Here is a 20,579-nt window from a genome sequence, read left to right as displayed (position 1 = left end):
AGTCTCTTGTATAAGTAATAACAGAAGCAGAGTCCTTCTTTGTCTTTCTTAGCTTCTCTTGGTAGTTAGAAGAAGGTTCTGTTTGTCTTCTTCTGTAAAAAAAAATTTGCCTAGCAGATGTAAAAGGTACCCTTACCAGGTGCCTTTAAGGACAGAGTGTCAGCGGTTAGAAGTTAAATTGCAGCTATACCAGCCAGTACAGGCAGAGATAAGTGTATCAAGTAACTGTACAAGTGTCTGAGATCAAGAAAGGTGAAAGGCAAGCCAGGTCGCTCAAACATCATTGCTTGTGTGTAAGGTGGATTCAGCGAGAACCGAAGATCCAAGTGGAACAGATAACCCTGCAACTCAACGCTCCAGACGCTACCGTCTGGACCCCAGGGAAGGAAGGAGATTGACTCAGCCATGCCGCTCATAAAGGACATGGTTGTATATGTTCTGGAATCTTGCTGGTCATGCACATAAACCATGAGCTATTTGTTAGACTGGCTATCTAATGCTGTTAACCTATCACTTATCTAGGGATTTAACCATAAAATAACAATTGTAATTATCAGATTCTGATTGCTGTTATAATTAATACTCAGCATCTGTTAATGCTGGTTCACTGTGATACATTGAATTACTAGTTAAATTGCTAGATGACCTCAACTACATGTATTTATATATATTTAGTGCTCGTATAGGCAATGTTTAACTTTAAGTTGTGATTTTGTGAGCACCTGATTCGCTTGATTCGTTGTCTGGCTTCTTCTTTGATGGTTTGGCAAGACAGGGTTAATTTATTCACTCAGTAGTTTGTGCGAATCCTAATCAAGGGCTTGGAAGGTAGCTTTAAATTCATTCAGAACTGGTTAATGGAAGGCAGTTTGGCAATGACTCAGGAATCATTCACTCCTACACCTAAGCCTAAAACTGGGCGGTAAAACTCCAAAATGTTCCTAGTGAGGAGTTGCGCGAGGATATTAAGGATTCGTCTGGTTCCTTGGCATATATTTGTCAGGATGCCAACACCCAGTGCACTAGCATGCCACTTCATTAAACAAGCTAATAAATGGGGCCTTGACAGTGTGGCCTACATCCAGAGAACAAATACAAAAAAAATTAGCGTCATCCAGATCCTAAAGTTGGGCTCCCCACATCCACACATGCTAGAGGTGTCTCTGTGGTAAGATTTCTCGGGTCAAAGGACAGGGAAGCCTGAAACCATGCACTCTAGCAACACATGATATCAACTCAGACTCAGGGTGGGGCGTAATAAATCAAGGGCCTATGGAAGATCTGTGTCAGGTCCTCAATCCAATGCTGCAACTTATTAACTAGTTTGATACATAATGCTCAGTCCAGCAATCACAGTGCTATTTAAAAACACAGGGCTGGATTTTGCTGGGGCCCCCCTGCATGGAGACGGCAGGAAACCCAGATGATCGGGTTTCCCGGCACACTGTGGTGTTTTAACTCCACAGCGTGCGTGCGACGTGAAGGGCGGGTTCCCCGGCGGGAGGTCAGCCTGATTAACGGGCTGGCTTTCAGTCGTGCGCGGAATGCGGACAAGGAGGCCACAAGACAAGGAGTGCTGGGCCAGGATGGTTTTGGGGGGGGGGGGGGAGGGGACGGGGGCCAGGATGGTTTTGGGGGGGGGGGGGGGGGGAAGGATGGTTTAGGGGGAGGGAAGGATGGTTGGGGGGGGGGGGGGTGGGGGCAGGGTGGTTGCGGGGTGGGGGGGGGGCAAGATGGTTGGGGTGTGGGGGCAGGATGGTTGTGGGGTGGGGGGGCAGGATGGTTGTGGGGGTGGGTGGGGGCAGGATGGTTGCGGGGTGGGGGGGCAGGGTGGTTGGGGGGAGCAGGGTGGGCGGGGGCGGGGGCAGGGTGGTTGGTGTGGTGTATGTGCCTTGAAGAGCCCCCTGTGTACTGTAATGCGGGTAATGGCCACTCGGGCTATATAAGCCTGTATATTGTCTTGTATCTGTTAGTTCACCTCCAGACTTTGTTCAGTAAACACCTGTGAAACCAGCTCCTGCCTTCCGTGTCTCTATTAACACACGGATACAACAGTGGCGACGAATTGGAAACGGACTTACCTGCAATTCGGCAGCACCTCATGGAGATCGATTCCTCAGACGAAAGTCGAAGAAAAGCAAGAAAGAAAAAAAAAAAAAACCCAAAAAACTGTGGTTTCACCAGCTAGCCGAGCTGGTGGCAGGTACTGCAATAATCCTTCCTGGGCGGCGAGCTGGGGCTCCATCAGCTGGCTCTGCAGCGGGGCCGAGCAGCGAAGGCGGAGGCAAACAGAGACAGAGGGGGGGAGCACTCGGGAGACGGCCAGCGCTGCAAAGCAGGTCGGCGTTCGGACCAAGCAGAGGGGGGGGAAAGTCCCAGAGAGTCTGGCGGGAACGAGTCTCCACCTGTAAATAAAAACCGCGGAAAACAGCGTTGTCAGCAGCAGCAGCGGCGGGAAAGCGCGGGAAGCGCCATTTTTTTTTCAGGATGCCTAAGGCTGGCAATATTAATGCTTTCGATAACGATATAGAGGATTGGACCACATATGTGGAAAGAGTGGAAGTATATTGCACAGCAAATGGAATAGAAAATGATAAAAAGGCATCAGTACTTCTAAATCTAATGGGCGCAAGGACATGCGGGCTGTTACGAAACTTAATCACTCCAGCCAAACCAAAGGACAAGAATTTTAAGGAGATTGTTGATACCCTACAGGAGCACTTAAACCCAACACCGCTGCTGGTAGCGGAACGATTCAAATTCTTCAAGAGGAATCAGCACAAGAATGAAAGTAACGCTGATTACCTCACCAAATTAAGGAAGCTATCAAAGCAGTGCCAATTCAGGGCAGGACTGGCAGATTCTCTTCGAGACAAATTCGTCTGCGGTCTCCTAAGTAAAGGAACACAGAAAAGGCTACTTTCTGAGAAAGATTTGACACTGGACAAGGCTTTCAGTATAGCTGTATCATACGAAGCAGCCGCAAGAGGAGCTGCAGAGATACAGCAAAAGACACAGGACTTCGGCACCCATGAAATGACACAGGGTTTCGAGAGATGTTATCGCTGCGGCAGATCCACCCATGACCAGAGGGACTGCTGGTTCAAGGACAAAGCATGCAGGCAATGCGGAAAGATTGGACACATTGCACGTGTATGCCGATCTGGACACAAAAAATCCACGGACAGGAAAAAAATCAATAAGGAAAAGTACAGGAAGGTACAAATGATGACGGACAGTAGCTCCGAAGACCAGAAGAGCGATAGCGACTCCGGAAACAAGAGACTAAGCTGTCTCAAATTACATAATGTAATTGCCAAAGAAGATTACCAGACCATTTGGGTTACCCTCACGATAGCGGGGTCCCCAGTTAAAATGGAGCTAGATACAGGATCAGCTCTGACCGTCATAAGTCGACGGGATTAGGAGCGGCTATTTCCGCATATACCTTTGAAAGACACATCCATTATCTTGAAAACATATACGGGGCAGAAAGTATACCCCAAAGGGAAAATAAGGGTGCCTGTTGTATACAACGGCAAGGAAATACAGAAGTTGTATTTATACGTTCTGCAAGATGGTGGTCCACCGCTGTTGGGACGTGAATGGATCAGGAAGATACGTTTAGGCTGGCACTCCATTCAGGCACTGACGGTGACCAGTACGAAAAAAAATGATGATGACGTCATACCTGAACGATTAAAAGACATCTTGGCCAACGCCAAGGAAGTGTTTCAACAGAAGCTAGGAACCTTGAAAGGCGTCACCGCCTCAATAAAAGTGGAAGATGCGGCAATTCCCAAGTTTTTTAAGACAAGGCCAGTGCCATACGCAATTCGTCCAGCAGTCGAGGCAGAGCTGGAGAATTTGGAAAAGGCAGGCGTATTATCCAAGATAGATTGGAGCGAGTGGGCAACACCCATCGTCCCGGTCATGAAGAAAACGTTGAATAATGATAAATCTCAAGAACGGAGAAAAATTTCCATCTATGGGTACTTCAAGGTGACTGTAAACCCGGTCCTTCACACGGTACAGTATCCTCTTCCGAGGATAGAAGATATTTTCGCCTCACTATCCGGAGGGAAACGTTTCCCCCAAATTGACTTGGCACAGGCATATCTACAGATGGAGGTTGAAGAGGCCTCTAAAAAGTATCTCACGATAAATACACACAAAGGCCTGTACCAGTACAATCGACTGGTTTTCGGAGTAGCATCAGCTCCAGCTATCTGGCAAAGAGCTATGGAGCAAGTCCTCCAAGGGATTCCGGGGACTCAATGCTACCTAGATGACATCCTTGTAACAGGAGAAAACGACAACGAGCACCTTGCCAATTTGGAGCAGGTGCTCACTAGGCTGAGAGAACGGGGCCTACGAGCAAATCGCCCCAAGTGCGAATTTTTCCAGAAACAGATATCATATTGTGGCCACATAATTAACGAGGAAGGGTTGCATAAGTCACCTGAAAAAATTGAAGCGGTCATAAAAGCCCCAGTAGCTGAAAATGTCTCACAATTAAGGTCGTTCCTGGGATTGATAAATTACTATCATAAATTCTTACCGAACTTGTCAACTCTTCTGCACCCTCTTAACGAACTGCTACAAACGGGAGTAATTTGGAAATGGAGCGAAGACTGTAAACGTGCCTTCCATAAATGCAAAGGCTTGATCACGTCCAAGGAAGTTTTGGGTCATTACAACCCATCACTGCCAATCAGACTGGCGTGCGATGCATCCCCTTACGGCGTAGGAGCGGTATTATCGCATAGATTCCCTGATGGCTCGGAGCGGCCGATAGCTTTTGCTTCACGCTCATTGAACTCAGCTGAGCGTAACTATGCCCAGATCGACAGGGAAGCACTCAGCCTGGTATGGGGAGTGAAGAAATTCAACCATTACCTACATGGACAAAAATTTACCTTGTTGACTGACCATCAACCCCTCGTCTCCATATTCAACCCTAAAAACGGTGTTCCCATTATGACAGCGCAAAGGCTACAGAGGTGGTCCCTTTTCCTAGGGGCACACCAATATGACATAGAAAAGAAAGGATCAAAACAGCATGGGAATGCTGACGGTTTATCACGCCTACCGTTGCCAACGGTAGAAGAGGCACCTACAATAGACCCAGTGGAGATGTTCCACTCAACCATAGTGGAACGTCTACCAGTAACAAATTCTGCCATTGAAAAGGAAACGAGGAATGACCCGACTCTCTCACGAGTCTACGATTTAACGGTGAAGTGATGGCCAGCACATGGCGAACCACTGTTGCCAGCATTTTCGCAAAGAAGGGAACAGCTGTCAGTGTGCCGAGGAACCTTGATGTGTGGATCCAGAGTGGTAATTCCACCCAAACTCCAGGATAAAGTGCTAAAGGAGCTTCACGAGGGGCATCTGGGTGGAGTGAAAATGAAGAACCTAGCCAGAGCGTTTGTGTGGTGGCCAGGTATCGATGGAGACATCGAAGAAATGACCAAGAGCTGCCTAGGATGCCAGAAGGTCCAACACGCCCCACCACTGTGACGGGAGTGGGAGCCACGGGGCCGTGTAGACACGGGGCCGTGCTGTCCGGGCGAGGTAGGTTCTGGACCCAAGTGCAGAAACGAGGCGAGAAGCAAATATACAGTACTTTGTTTGAACTTTACTAGATTCACACATAACTAGATTCACACAAGGAACACAGCAACAAACATAAGAACTTAAGACAAGCTACCAAACAGCTAGTCAAAATAGGAACTCAGGACAGCTTCCATGAGGCAACCCACTTGTCCAGACGGAGCTCGAGATAAGCCACCACAAGGGCAACCGGCTTGCCGAGACGAGACTCGAGACAAGCTACCACAGGGGTAATCGGCTTATCAATACCGAGCTCAAGACAAGCTTCCACATAGCAACACGTTTGTCCAAACAGCACCTTATCAACACTAAGCAACTTGTCAGCACCTAGTCAAGACCGAGAACAAAAGGCAGAACAACAGACTTAGATACAAGCAACAACCATGGCAACCAGCTTGTCAAGGCAAGCTGCCACAGAGCAAAGGCTAGTCAAGACAGAGCACCTAGTCAAGACAGAGAACATTGTCAAGACTAACTCCCTAGTGAGGACTGAGCAAAGAGGGAACAAACCACAGAACTTATATACCAACAAAACCAGGTGAAACCCATGAACAGATAACAGGCAGTTAACTAATAGACCCAGAAGACTAGAAACAATTAACCAAGGGAAACAAACAAGTGAAGGTGCCATCTAAAGGCTACAGAAGGAACTGACTGGCACCCTCACAACCACAAGCCCCTCTACATCCATGGGAGTGGCCCTCATCTCCATGGCAAAGGGTACACATCGACTTTGCTGGTCCATTTATGGACTCAATGTTCTTAATTGCGGTTGATGCACACTCCAAGTGGCCGGAGGTAATAAAGATGTCCTCCACCACCACGGAAAAAACCATCACAGTATTAAGGACCATATTTGCCAGGAATGGGCTGCCTGAACAGATCTGTTCTGATAATGGACCGCAATTTGTGTCCGAAGAATTCAGGAAGTTCTTAAAAAACAATGGGGTTAAGCACTACACGTCCGCCCCATACCATCCCGCCACCAATGGATTGGCTGAAAGGTTTGTCCAGACCTTCAAGAAGGCCATAAAGGCCATGGGTAATGAAGACATAAAACTTCAGTATAAGCTAGATAACTTCTTGTTTGCATACAGGAATGCAACACATGTGGTTACAAACCAAACTCCCGCCATGATGTTCTTCAATAGAAGCCTAAGATGCCGGCTGGATTTGATCAAGCCAAACATCAGAAGGGACGTGGAGAACCGGCAATTTCAAGGCATGAATGAAAGGCCAACTAGAACCTTCCAGATAGGTCAACAAGTTTTGGCCCGGAACTACCGTACCGAGAAATGGCAGCCTGGAACTATTTGCACACGACTAGGACCGCTGATGTATACCGTGGACATTGGAGAAAGCATAATAAGTGGCCATGCTGACCAGATCATAGAGTCATCCGAAAAGGGACAACCTACACCACAACTCTATACGCCTAATGATGAAGTAGAGATACCCATAGTATCTACCTCCGATCCGGTGATACTGGAACCAGATGAAACCGACACTGGCATTCAAGCCGAATCAGCCTTGCCAAAAGACCCTACTACACCACCAGAAACTACTACACCACCGAGGCGTTATCCGGACCGAGTCAGGAAGCCTCCAGAGAGACTGACTTATAATTGATTAACTGCAGCAATGTGTAGATTATTGTTCTTGTAACATGTTAATTAATGATTACTTAAAATATTATGTACTGGTTGTCTAAAAGGGGAGGAATTGTGGTGTATGTGCCTTTAAGAGCCCCCTGTGTACTGTAATGCCGGTAATGGCCACTTGGGCTATATAAGCCTGTATATTGTTTTGTATCTGTTAGTTCACCTCCAGACTTTGTTCAGTAAACACCTGTGAAACCAGCTCCTGCCTTCCGTGTCTCTATTAACACACGGATACAACAGTTGGGGGTGGGGGCAGGATGGTTGTGGGGTGGGTGGGGGCAGGATGGTTGACGGGGGTGGGATGGTTGTGGGGGTGGGCGGGGGTAGGATGGTTGTGGGGGTGGGTGGGGGCAGGATGGTTGACGGGGGTGGGATGGTTGTGGGGGTGGGCGGGGGCAGGATGGTTGTGGGGGTGGGTGGGGGCAGGATGGTTGACGGGGGTGGGATGGTTGTGGGGGTGGGTGGGGGCTGGATGGTTGTGGGGGTGGGTGGGGGCAGGATGGTTGACGGGGGTGGGATGGTTGTGGGGGTGGGCGGGGGCAGGATGGTTGTGGGGGTGGGTGGGGGCAGGATGGTTGACGGGGGTGGGATGGTTGTGGGGGTGGGTGGGGGCTGGATGGTTGTGGGGGTGGGTGGGGGCAGGATGGTTGACGGGGGTGGGATGGTTGTGGGGGTGGGTGGGGGCTGGATGGTTGGAGGGGTTGGGGCAGGATGGTTGGGGGGGCAGGATGGTTGGGGGGGCAGGGGCAGGATGGTTTTGGGGGGGGGGACCAATCTCCGACCCCGGTGTGGGGGGGTACGATCCCCGGGGCGGAGCCGTGATCCCGGGGGCGGGGGTGTTGGTGTTCCAGGCCCGGGGGGTTCGATTCCTGGGGGGTTCGATTCCGGGGAGGGCCAGGCTGATGGTGAGGGAGCTTGGGTGGGGGGGGGGCCGGGAGGAAGCACTCCTTCTCCTCACGGCCCACAAGCATTGCTCCCCGAGGCTGAGCCTGCTTTGTTGCAGCTACCGGGAATCCCGAGCCCCGGGATCCCCTTCCGCCTGCAGTAAAACCTGCAAAACCAGGTTAAAGGAGAGGCTCCCCGCCCCCCGAGTGAAAGGTGAACGTGGGCGAGTTGGAGTCGGGTTTTACATTTGTACAACTTTCACCCCCCCCCACGCCTCTAACCCACCCGTTCTTACCTCCGAAAATTCTGGCCACAGTAACGGTGGAAGAGAAATAGCCACTACTGTCTCTGCCCTTCTATGTAACCACTTTCACCTATTCACCTTGGCCAGAAGATGGCATCCAGCTGAAGAAATGTGAAATGAAAAGAAGCTACCACAACCATCATTTTTTATTATCTAAAAATTAATTTCTCCCTTTAAAAAAAGCATTCGTGTCATTCATATCTGTTCAACTAATCCACTTGTACGGATTCATTTAGGATTAGAAAACAACGTGCAGAGTTAGGTAGCAACAGCCTTTTTGTCCCCACAAAGGGCACAATGTGGGAACTGGGTGTCAAATTTCCACAGCTATTTTCACCTTATGTCTTGAAATGAGGCCTCAGATTTATACCCAAGGTGGGGCTGGTGAGAGTTACGTAGTTTAGTTTACAAAGTTTAACTCGTTGCCATCTGAATTTAAGTATGAATTCAAATCCTTATCTGCGAACTAAACAAAGTCAAATCTAATCCGTCTTCATTAAAAGTATTACAAGAGCCAGATTTGGATCTACTTTTTTTGCCCCCATGGCCTATGGTGACGAGCCAGCAGTTATCCTGACACAAGGTCACACCAGAGTTTAAATTACTCCTACCTTGAATTACAAATGAGCTAGTACAAAGTTTACCTTGGTCTGCATCCAGCAGCAGTTGTTTCTGAAAGAAGGCTTATCAAATCAAATCAACTTTTATTATCATTGTTAGTGCACAAGTGCAGTACAACGAAATGTAGGCTTGCGGCTCCCGAGGGTGTACATTTAGATTAAGACATTTAAACATTCAACATACATTTGGCTTGTAATACATTAACATAAACATAACCTTAATAAAGTGCATTGGCAGATGTGCAGGCTTTAGAGTTTATTTGTGGAGTTCAGTCGGATGACAGCCCTGGGAAAGAAGCTGTTCCTAAATCTGGTCGTACGGGTGCGAATGCATCTGTAGCGTCTCCCAGATGGCAGGAGGGCGAACAGACTGTGGCTGGGGTGGGTAGGGTCTTTGATGATGGACCGCGACCTCTGTAAACAGCGTTTCTGGTATATGTGCTCTATGGTCGGTAGCCGGGTGCCGGTAATGCGTTGGGCATTGACAGTGCTGCACACACGTGTTGCTTTGCTAAACAGTTAGATGGTTAATTGAACTGTATGAGTGTTTGTGAGACCCCAGGCATGAACTGCTACAGCACAAAGATTTAACTGTTGCAACCCAAGGCCAGTCTGGCTCAAGAAACAGGGACAACAGAGAGATCAAAGAGAATTAGGCTCTAGCTCACTCTAGATATGAACATTCAGATTTTTTTTTTTAAAAGTCATACTTCTTTCAATCTCAAGGTTACAGCACAACCAGCTTTCTTACAGCGCATTCACACACCAGCGATCAAACGCAGCGAGAATCACTCCAGATTTCACGTTGGGTTTGGGGCACCGATTCATACTGGCACCGCCAAAACCCAATCCAAGTTCAAATTCATTGGGATTTGTTCGTGTGAAATTGGCATGATTGCTGAGCAATGCACAAAAGTTATATTAATTTTGGAGGCATTAACAATATTTTTAATATCATGTCCCCGGGAAGGATAAGCAATTGAGGAGTGTTTTTCTCTCTACCCCTTTGTCCTTTAGGACACAAACTATGGAAGACTATGATCAACCTGCAGTTAAGAGTCTTAAAACAGGGGGATAATCTTGGTTTTGCGCAACAGTGTAAAACCAGTGATAGCAAATCGACAGCCATGTTACTCACCCAGTTTTTACTTCCATTGAATTGGCAGCCTGTTTTACATAATCGCCAAATCAGGATTACAGGTGGAATCCCTCCCAATGATTGCACACTAGCGTAGGCTGGTCAACCTTGCTAAAGACTATTTGAATTGTCTAATGTATTTTTCTGCCTTTCTTTTTTAGTTTTATTTCCAGTCTTTAATGCAAAGTTGTTACCCCATAAAAGAGGCCCTTTAATTGAAGCACATACCTGCAGAGTTTATTAGGTTCATAAACAATTCTTTAAGTGCAGCTTTTCAATAAAGTACCTAGTAAATCAGATTTACAAAGTCTTTCATTGTTGAAAACAAAAAAGCAAGATTGACTAAATGATGAGCAGTGAGTTATGCCTTGTAGCTGTGCCAGTGATTACTTTCAGTTTCAATTTCCTGTTCTGGGTACTCAGAAGCCACCTTTTAAAGTCAAGATTCTTCATCTCCTCTTCCCCCTTCCCTAGGGTTGCCAACCCTCCCAGAACGCCTGGGAGTCTACCGGAATGGGGCAAGGATCTCCTGGGCATTGCTGCCATTTAGCCCGGGCGATCGTCGTGCTTTAAATTTCCTACCGCGGCAGCGCCCTTCACCATTCCGTGGTATCAGGGACAGAGAGCCGGGTCCAGCTGGTGTGCCGGGAACAATCGGGAATTGGTGGGGGGGCTCGGGAGTCGAGGGGGACGGTGACTGGGGAATGGGGATAAGGAGAGAGAGAGAGAGACTGGGAAATGAGAATAGGGGTCAGGAGGAGTGAGGGAGACTAGGGAATGGGGTCAAGTAGAGAGAGACTGGAGAATGGGGTCAGGGTGAAAGAGAGACTGGGGAATGGGGTCAGGGTGAAAGAGAGACTGGGGAATGGGGTCAGGGTGAGAGAGAGACTGGGGAATGGGGTCACGGTGAGAGAGAGACTGGGGAATGGGGTCAGGGTGAGAGAGAGACTGGGGAATGGGGTCACGGTGAGAGAGAGACTGGGGAATGGGGTCAGGGTGAAAGAGAGACTGGGGAGTGGGGTCAGGGTGAGAGAGAGACTGGGGAATGGGTCAGGGTGAGAGAGAGACTGGGGAATGGGGTCAGGGTGAGAGAGAGACTGGGGAATGGGGTCAGGGTGAGAGAGAGACTGGGGAATGGGGTCAGGGTGAGAGAGAGACTGGGGAATGGGGTCAGGGTGAGAGAGAGACTGGGGAATGGGGTCAGGGTGAGAGAGAGACTGGGGAATGGGGTCAGGGTGAGAGAGACTGGGGAATGGAGTCAGGGTAAGAGAGAGACTGGGGAATGGGGTCAGGGTGAGAGAGAGACTGGGGAATGGGGTCAGGGTGAGAGAGACTGGGGAATGAGAATGGGGGTCATGGGGGGGAGAGACTGGGGAATGGGCCAGCGAGAGAGATATATTGGGGAGTAAGGATGGGGTCAGGGAGACTGGGGACTGGGGTCAGGGAGAGAGACTGGGGAATGAGGAAGAGAGAGACTGGGGAATGAGGAGGAGAAAGGGAGATTGTGGATGGGGGCGTCACGAGGCTAGAGAGAAGCTGAGGAATGGCGTGGAGAGAGAGACAGACTGAGGGCCTGATAATCTACATCCCAGGGTACTTAAGGAAGTTCCTGGGACTAGGGACAGGGTCACTGGCAAAGCTTGGAAGCCTAAGCAGAGCCAGGCCTGGTTAGTACCATGGAGGGGTGACCATCAGGGAAGACCAGGTGCAGAAGGTCACGGAAAGAGCCCTGAGGAGGGGCAGTTGGTGAGAAGGTCACAGAAGGAGCCCCGGGAGGCGCGGCTGGTGAGCAGGCCCGGGCGTTGGGCTGAAGATTGTCGGAATGGTGGAAATGGAATGGCGGCGCGCACAGACGCAGCGGCTTTGCTTCTCCCAGGACGGTGCTATTTACAGTTAATGTTATTTGTACTGGACTCATGGGAGCTTGCAAGATCACATTTTGTTGTTCATGTACTTGTGCATTGTACAATGACAATAAAGTTGAATTATTATTATTATTATTAGAAATAGTAGATGCATTGCTGGTCATCTTCCAGAACTCGATAGACTCTGGAACAGTACCCATGGGTTGGAGGGTAGCTAATGTTACCCCACTATTCAAAAAAGGTGGTAGAGAAAAAGCGGGGAATTATAGACCGGTAAGCCTGACATCGGTAGTGGGGAAAATGCTAGAGTCCATTATAAAAGATGTAATAGCAGAGCACTTGGAAAGCAGTGACAGGATCGGACAAAGTCAACATGGATTTACAAAAGGTAAATCATGCTTGACTAATCTACTGGAATTTTTTGAGGATGTAACTGGTAAAATAGATAAGGGAGAACCAGTGGATGTGGTGTATTTGGACTTTCAGAAGGCTTTCGATAAGGTCCCACATAAGAGATTAGCGTGCAAAATTAAGGCACATGGGATTGGGGGCAAGGTATTGACTTGGATAGAGAACTGGTTGGCGGACAGAAAGCAAAGAGTTGGAATAAACGGGCCGTTTTCCGAGTGGCAGGCAGTGACTAGTGGGGTACCGCAAGGATCGGTCCTAGGACCCCAGCTGTTCACAATATATATTAATGATCTGGACAAGGGAATTGGATGTAATATCTCCAAATTTGCAGACGATACAAAGCTGGGTGGGAGGGTATGCTGTGAGGAGGATGTCGTGAAACTCCAGTACGATTTGGACAGGTTGGGTGATTGGGCAGAAACATGGCAAATGCACTATAATGTGGATACATGTGAGGTTATCCACTTTGGTGTCAAAAACAGGAAGGCAGATTATTATTTGACTGGCAGTAGATTGGGAGAAGGGGAAGTGCAAAGAGACCTTTGGCGGCAAAAACAGGAAGGCAGATTATTATTTGACTGGCAATAGATTGGGAGAAGGGGAAGTGCAAAGAGACCTGGGTGTTCTTGTGCACCAGTCGCTGAAGGTAAGCATGCAGGTGCAGCAGGCGGTTAAGAAGGCAAATGGTATGTTGGCCTTCGTAGCAAGAGGGTTCGAGTACAGGAACAAGGATGTCTTGCTACAGTTGTACAGGGCCTTGGTGAGACCGCACCTTGAGTATTGTGTGCAGTTTTGGTCGCCTTACCTGAGGAAGGACGTTCTTGCCATGGAAGGACTGCAGCGAAACTTCACCAGGCTGATACCTGGGATGGCAGGAATGACGTATGAGGAGAGATTGTGTCGATTGGGCTTATACTCACTGGAGTTTAGAAGATTGAGAGGGGATCTCATCGAAATCTATAAAATTCTGTCAGGCCTGGACAGACTAGATGCAGGAAGGATGTTTCTGATGGCCGGGGAGTCCAGAACCAGGGGTCATAGTCTAAGGATAAGGGGTAAGACATTTAGGACTGTAATGAGGAGGCATTTCTTCACCCAGAGAGTGGTGAACCTGTGGAATTCTCTGCCACAGAGGGCGGTAGAGGCCAGTTCATTAAATATATTCAAGAAAGAGTTGGATATATTTCTTACGGCTAAAGGGATCAAGGGATATGGGGAGAAGGCAGGGACAGGGTACTGAATTTGGATGATCAGCCATGATCTCATTGAATGGCGGAGCAGGCTCGAAGGGCCGAATGGCCTACTCCTGCTCCTATCTTCTATGTTTCTATGAATTAGATTTGGGGGTTGCAGGGAGAGAAGGATACTGGGTAATGGGGTTAGGGAGCGAGAGAGAGGAACTGGGGAATGGGGTCAGGGAGAGAGAAAGACACTTGGGAATGAGAATGGTATTCAGGAGGAGAAAGGGGGATGGGGGAGTCACAGGGAGAGAGTGTGAGGCTGGGGAATGGTGTGGAGAGAGGGAGACTGGGAAATGGTGTTGGCATGGGGATCAGCATTTTCTGCAGAGCCAGGAGCAGCAGCAACAACCTGGTGAGTAGGAGCGGCGCCATGAGAGGAACAGCGAGTAAACGGATGAGTGAAACTTGTGGGTAAATAGGGACAGAGACTGAGGATTCCCAGTGGAAGAACCAAGGGGGAAGGGCGAAGGAAGGTTCCTAAACTGACGGGTATTCGATCATGGGATGCTTCACCAGAAGTTACTATTGTGATAGTAACTAGAACATCACTTAAAAGGGAATGGGATAAATATTTGAACAGGAAGAATTTAAAAGGATCTGGGGAGAATGGGTTACAGAAGAGAGTGCCAGCACTCGCACAAGAGCTGGGGACCTAATGGCCGCCTCCTGTGCTCTAATTTCTATCATTCTATGAAAACTCTCCCTTATTGAGTCAGAGTCCAGGGAGTGGTTTAGAAATGTTAGTGCTGAGCTGAGTTTAGGGTGATGTGCTGTGCGAGAAGTGTCCCAAACACTGGGCCCGCTGCCCTTAAGTTAGATCTCACGGTTTGGTTCAGGTTGGTCTGTGTCGACCAGTTTTGACAAGTGAAATCCAACTACAAATGGGCTCTGACTGAGGCTCCCAGTGCAGAGTTGTCACCTTCACACAGAACCCGAGTCCAAACCAGAATCCAAGGAGAGAGATGCAGTAACATTTGCAGACGTCACTTGGTCAAATGTCACATGGTTAGAACGTCACATGGTGAACCTCCAGGAATGCCTCAAACCAGAGTTGGCAACCCTACCTTTCCTGACCCATTCTTCTGAATGACTTGGCTGTTCAGTCAAGGCTAGGATTCAGCAACATTGGCTGAATTTATATTGCTGATGGGAGATGGATTCCTGATGGTCTAATACTTCGAGGCTTTAGGACACCTGATAGCCTTCTGATTTATTCTGCAATTGTTGCGTTGATGTACATCATAAATTACATTACATCAATGGAAAAATGGCTGTATCAATGCAGCTACAGATAGCAAATGTTAAATATTTACTCAAAGGATTTACCTTTGGGTGATACATAGAATCCCCACTTGATGAATTTACAATCTTATTCATGTAAGCCATGGAATAAATTGACTCCAATATCCTATGTGTCACAGGCTTCACAAATTCAGTACCTGGTCTGTGTTAAATTAGGCGATCTCTGCCAAGATTGCAGTGGGCACCTCAGTATCCCTGGATAACAAGGAGGGGTAACGAGGAGGGAGATAAAATTCAGTTAGGATATGCTACTCCTAAACTGCTGGAAGCATGTGTGCTGTGGATAGGTTTGTGTTCAGCTGTAATACCATTCCATAGCTTAATGTCTGGCAAAGTATTGGCAAGTTATTACCATCTGTGGAGTTTGTGCAAAGTGAGTCATTACCTTCACAATGGGATGAGGGATTAGGACTCCCACACAGCCATATAAAGAGGAACTGGGCTCTTCTGAAAAGTAAATACACACTAAATTTTCAATGAAGTATAAAACTGTCATATGATATAGCCCATTGGAGCAGGAAGGCACACTATCACAATGCGATTAATGCCACTGATGAATGCTGAACTTTGCAGTATCAGTACTGAATACTGGTGAGGGCGATGGTTCCTCTGGGGGGTACAGCCAGAGCCAAGTCCACAGCACCACAGTGTGGGGGGGGGGGGGGGGGGAGGAGGAAGATCGGGAAAACAATAGTGGTAGAGGATTCAATAGATAGGGGAACAGACAGACGTTTCTGCGGCCGCAGACGTGATTCCAGGATGGTATTGTAAAGTCTGTAGGTATTATGGCGAATTAATACACAGACTACAAGAGTAACTTTAACAGGACTTTACTATTCGAAGGTCAGGGCGAATCTGCCCAATAAATCCTGACACAGCGCTTATATACCGGTGTGGTCACCGTCGGTATTACAGTATACAGCAGCCAAGATAAAGTAGTGCCACACCTAAAATAGTTCTCTTAAAGGTGAACGGTTACATACAATAGTTCTCTTAAAGGTAGAACAGTTACATACACTACAGGTATGTTGCCTCCCTCCTGGTGCCAGGGTCAAGGATGTCACTGAGCGGCTGCAGAACATTCTGAGGGGAGGAGGGTGAACAGCCAAAGGTCGTGGTCCATATCGGTACCAACGACATAGATAGAAAAGAGGGATGAGGTCCTTCAGGCAGATTTTAGGGAGCTAGGAAAGAGATTAAAAAGCGGGACCTCAAAAGGTAGTAATCTTCAGATTACTCCCAGTGCCACGAGCTAGTGAGTATATAGAAATAGGAGGATAGAGCAGATGAATGCGTGGTTGGAGAGATGGTGCAGGACGGAGGGCTTCAGATTCCTGGGCCATTGGGACCAGTTCTCGGGGGGGGGAAGTGGGACCTGTACAGGCCGGATGGGTTGCACCTCAACAGGGCCAGATCCAATGTCTTCATGTGGGGGCGGGGAAGTGGCGGGCGTTGCTAGTGCTGTTGTGGAGGGTTTAAACTAATTTGGCAGAGGGATTGGCACCAGGGTGTAGCATTAGAAAGGAGAAACAAAGTGCACAAAGGATTGGGAGAAACAGATAGCACTAGAGTAAGAAAATAGTAATGTATTAGGTGGGGTCAGACTAAGAGAGAATACAAAAAGGTCTAAGATAGGTTTACAGTACATGTGTGTAAATGCACAAAGCATGGTAAATAAATGTGGTGAGCTGCAGGCGCAAATAGCCACATGGGAATATGATGTTGTGGTGATAATGGAGACCTGGCTCAAAAAAGGACAGAATTGGGTTTTAAATATTCCTGGAAATAAGGTGTTCAGGAAAGATAGGGAAGGGAAGAAAGGAGGTGGTGTGGCAATATTGGTTAAGGAGAATGTTACAGTGCTGCAGAGAGAGGATGTCCTGGAGGGGTCAAGGACAGAATCTATTTGGTTAGAATTAAGAAATAATACCAGTGCCATTACACTGGTAGGTGTATTCTATAGGCTGCCAACTAGTGGGAAGGATATAGAGAAGCAAATTTGCAGGGAAATTTAAGAGGTGCAAGAACTATAGAAGAGTGATAATGGGGAACTTCAACTATCCTAATATAGACTGGGATAGTAATAGTATAAAGGGCAGAGAGGAGGAGGAATTTCTGAAGTGTATTCAGGAGAACTTTCTTGGTCAGTACGTTTCCGACCCAACGAGGAAAGAGGCATTGCTGGATCTGGTTCTGGGGAATGAGGTGGGTCAAGTGGAGCAAGTGTCAGTAGGGGAACATTTAAGGGAACAGTGATCATAATATCATAAGGTTTAGATTAGCTATGGAAAAGGACAGGGAGAAATCTAGAGTAAAAATATTTATATTGGAGGAAGGCCAATTTCAGTGGGTTAAGAATGGATCTGGCCCGGGTAAATTGGAATCAAAGATTGGCAGGCAAAACTGTAATCGAACAATGGGCTGTCTTTAAAGAGAAGATGGATCGGGTACAGTCGAGGTACATTCCTACGAGGGGGAAAGGTAGGGCAACTAAAACCAGAGCTCCCTGGATGACGAAAGACAGTAAGATGAGGCAGAAAAAGGGGGTGTATGACAGATATCAGGTTGAGAATACAAGTGAGAATCAGGCTGAATATAAAAAGTTCAGCGGGGAAGTGAAAAAGAAAGTAAGAGGGACAAAGAGAGAGAGTATGAGAATAGATTGGCAACTAACATAAAAGGGAATTCAAAAGTCTTCTATAGGCATATAAATAGTAAACAGTTAGTAAGGGGAGGGGTGGGGCCGATTAGGGACCAAAAAGGAGACCAACACATGGAGGCAGAGGGCATGGCTGAGGTACTAAACGAGTACTTTGCAGCTGTATTTACCAAGGAAGATGCTGCCAGAGTCATAGTGAAAGAGGAGGTAGTTGAGGTACTGGATGGGATAAAAATTGATAAAGAGGTATTAGAAAGGCTGGCTGTATTTAAAGTTGATAAGTCACCAGGAGCGGATGGGATGCATCCTAGGATGCCGAGGGAAGTTAAGGAGGAAATCACAGAGGTACTGGCCATAATCTTCCAATCCTCCCTAGATACGGGGGTGGTGCCAGAGGATTGGAGAATTGCAAATGTTACAACATTGTTCCAAAAAGGGTGCAAGGGTAAACCCAGCAACTACAGGCCAGTCAGTTTATTCTCGGTAGTGGGGAAGTTTTTAGAAATGATAATCAGGGACAAAGTTAACTGTCACTTGGACAAGTGTGGATTAATTAAGAAAAGCCAACACGGATTTGTTAAAGGCAAATCGTGTTTAACTAACTTGATTGAGTTCTTTGATGAAGTATCAGAGGGTCGATGAGGGCAATGCAGTTGACGTGGCATACACGGACTTCCAAAAGGCATTTGATAAAGTGCCACATAATAGGCTTGCCAGCAAAGTTGAAGCCTGTGGAATAAAAGGGGCAGTGGCAGCATGGATACGAAATTGGCTAAGTGACAGGAAACAGAGCGTAGTGGTGAATGATTGTTTTTCGGACTGGAGGAAGGTGTTCCCTAGGTGTCAGTACTAGGACCACTACTTTTCTTGTTATATATTAACGTCTTGGACTTGGGTGTACAGAGCACAATTTCAAAATTTGCAGATAACAAAACTTGGAAGTATAGTGAACAGTGAAGAGGAGAGTGATAGACTTCAGGAAGACACAGAAAGGCTGGTGGAATGGACTGACACGTAGCAGATGAAATTTAACACAGAAAAGTGCGAAGTGATACATTTTGCCAGGAAGAACAAGAAGAGGCAATATAAACTAAAGGGTACAATCCTAAACGGGGTGCATGAACAGAGAGACCCGGGGGTATATGTGCACAAATTGTTGAAGGTGGCAAGGCAGGTTGAGAAAGCAGTTAAAAAAGCATACACAATCCTGGGCTTCATAAATAGAGGCATAGAATACAAAAGCAAGGAAGTTATGATGAACTTTTATAAAACACTGGCTCAGCCTCAATTGGAGTATTGTGTCCAATTCTGGGCACCGCACTTTTAGGAAGGATGTGAAGGCCTTAGAGAGAGTGCAGAAAAGATTTATGAGAATGATTTCAGAGATAAGGGACTTCAGTTATGTGGATAGACTAGAGAAGCTGGGGTTGTTCTCCTTAGAGCAGAGAAGGTTGAGAGGAGATTTGATAGAGGTGTTCAAAATCATGAGGGGTCTAGACAGAGTAGATAGAGAGAAACTGTTCCCATTGGTGGAAGGTTGGAGAACCAGAGGACACAGATTTAAGATGATTGGCAGAAGAACCAAAGGCGACATGAGGATAAACATTTTTTACGCAGCGAGTGGTTAGGATCTGGAATGCACTGCCTGAAAGGGTGGTGGAGGCAGACTCAATCATGGCTTTCAAAAGGGAATTGGATAAGTACCTGAAGGAAAAAATTTTGCAGGGCTACTGGGAAAGGGCGGAGGAGTGGGGCTAGCTGAAGAGCCGGCACAGGCTCGACGAGCCAAATGGCCTCTTTCGGTGCGGTAACCATTCTACGAATCTATGATTCTATTTCTACAAGTATGTAGCTCCATCTTAGTGAGCACCTATCTACTGCACTAGTGTGGCATTCACATTGCTCACACAAGCCAACCTTACAATGTGCCATTTAGTACTAAATGCTAGACAGTTCTGTGCTGTTGCATGAAGACCTCGATCTTATGGGCGAGTTGCTTTTCAGTTTGCCTTTCTTTGGAAGGAGGTAGGACTCCCAGCAGCACAACATTTCTATTGCAAACCATGTGCGGAAAGACACCTTAGTGCGGAAAGACACCTTAGAGCATCTTAAGAGTGGAGAACAAAAACAGACACCGAGTAGGAGGAAGAGGATAGAAACACGGTTGAAGAGAAGGGTGTTTAGGAGTCTTTTGAAAGCTGGGAGGTGACGGTGTGAATTACTGATGTCAGGGGGAACAGAGGGAGCGCGGAGTAAACTGGCATCGAAAGAGGGCGATGTGTAGGGCCAACACAACACAGCCTAGGGAAATCCACTGGCTGGAGGTGAACTCACCACAGCGATCATCTCGCTTTTCATTATAATGACAGAATCATGTTCTTACCTGCCTCCCGACACTGGATTTGCGGCTCCTGCAGAACCACTTCTGTTCCACTGAATCTTTCTGTGAAACTAGGAACGTCACCTGATCATACCGCTAATGTTGTTGAAGCAATTCATGTGGGCGGTCTTTCAAACTCAGCGTAACCGAGTGACGAAGCTAGCGGTATTCGCACAGGAGAAGAGGATAATAGCCTGTGATCCGGAAGCCAACATCCACTTTGAATTTCCAAGTTTCCTGTTTCCCCACTCATCCTCATTTAAATAAAACACACCCTGTCGACAAATGGTCACCGAGCCAGGCAGTAAACGTTTATTGTCACTGCAGTAATAGTTAACCGGTTTATCAAGTAAAAGGGTTTTTGATGCTAATCCGATTTTTTTTTTTTGAAATGCTAGGAATGCACAACTGGACAGTCAGCATTTGACAAGGGAAAGGTTTGAGCTGCATCTCCTTCATTAGATCTGAGAGCAGAAACATAAGCAAACATCTTA

At 47.4% G+C, this 20,579-nt stretch overlaps 1 protein-coding gene across 2 annotated transcripts in view; it reads right to left on the bottom strand.

The window, feature by feature from the left end:
* Positions 1 to 20,301, bottom strand: part of LOC147115544 (phospholipid scramblase 1) — a 123,211-nt gene extending 102,910 nt beyond the window's left edge. The window contains exons 1-2 of one of the 2 annotated variants that reach the window (XM_085989857.1): positions 20,089 to 20,301; positions 15,184 to 15,241 (exon numbers count right to left, since the gene is read on the bottom strand). The gene's annotated coding sequence lies outside the window, so the exon portion shown is untranslated. The remainder of the gene's footprint in view (positions 1 to 15,183; positions 15,242 to 20,088) is intronic. The other variant, XM_085989856.1, reaches the window with a different exon arrangement.
* Between the last annotated feature and the right edge of the window lie 278 nt (positions 20,302 to 20,579).

This window comes from Somniosus microcephalus, chromosome 6 (genome assembly GCF_052327205.1).
Source record: "Somniosus microcephalus isolate GS21.2 chromosome 6, FLI_Smic_1.0, whole genome shotgun sequence".
Classification (NCBI taxonomy): Eukaryota; Metazoa; Chordata; class Chondrichthyes; order Squaliformes; family Somniosidae; genus Somniosus; species Somniosus microcephalus.
The sequence above is the reverse complement of the archived record's forward strand: the minus strand, read 5'-3'. Positions and strand labels throughout refer to the sequence as shown.